Raw genomic sequence first — 944 nt, 5'->3', positions numbered from 1 at the left:
ACGATATTTAACAATGTTATGATCACTAAGGACATCACTTTCTTTCTTTTACAATTGCTTTTTTGTTGTTTGCCAAGCACTAATGTCTTTTTTATTTTTGATTACGAATTAATGATAATTTAACACGAACGCCTCCTGTGGTCTTATCACGGAGATGAGTGTTACCTGCGAATAATCTACTTACGCAATTTAGTTAATTAGTTACAAGACGTACCTTCGTCTCAGCCCTTTGGTAAACAGGTCACACCTTCCATAGCACTGTGCAAACCACGAATACAGCGTTACGGAATTAGCCTTAGAGAAACAGTGATAAACATAAGCGTGTGTCGCACTAATTTAGAGGAGTCCACTCTATGGATTTTCAAGAGGAATGCAATGCCATATGCCTTCCGAGTCCCATGAACCGAGTCACAAAATGATACTATTTTAGGGAGTCTATTTATTATTATACACATCAGGAGTATAACTGCCTTTGCCTTGTCGAGTGATATCGAGTATGTCGAATGTATGTAGTGAGAATGTTGTTAGATGGTGTGAATGCGTTGTTGAGAGTGAAATTGTAAAGCAAGTGGCCGCTAGTCCGTACCCAATCTATGATCTCTTGCTTGGCCGCACTGTATATAATGTATATCTATTTTTCTGTATTTTTGTACATAGAGTAGTAATTTTTATAATAAAAAGTTATGAAATTGAATCACATTCGTTTATGTACCCCATGTAATCAAAGTGTTTCTAAAATTTTACAATTGACTGAATAAGACGCAGGTATAGTTTCAACAATCTTATATTAAACTAAATGCTAAGAAGCTTTGTAAGTTGTTACTAAGACCGGGAAATGTTTATGTGGGATATTTGCTCTTCTATGGTCACATGTTTTCGAACGTGTTGGCTGCGGATACTGAAAATGTTTATAAAACTAAGATACTTCTGATAAGCTAGCGTAA

This window comes from Penaeus monodon, chromosome 29, assembly GCF_015228065.2.
Source record: "Penaeus monodon isolate SGIC_2016 chromosome 29, NSTDA_Pmon_1, whole genome shotgun sequence".
NCBI lineage: Eukaryota > Metazoa > Arthropoda > Malacostraca > Decapoda > Penaeidae > Penaeus > Penaeus monodon.
Note: the sequence above shows the minus strand (reverse complement) of the source record.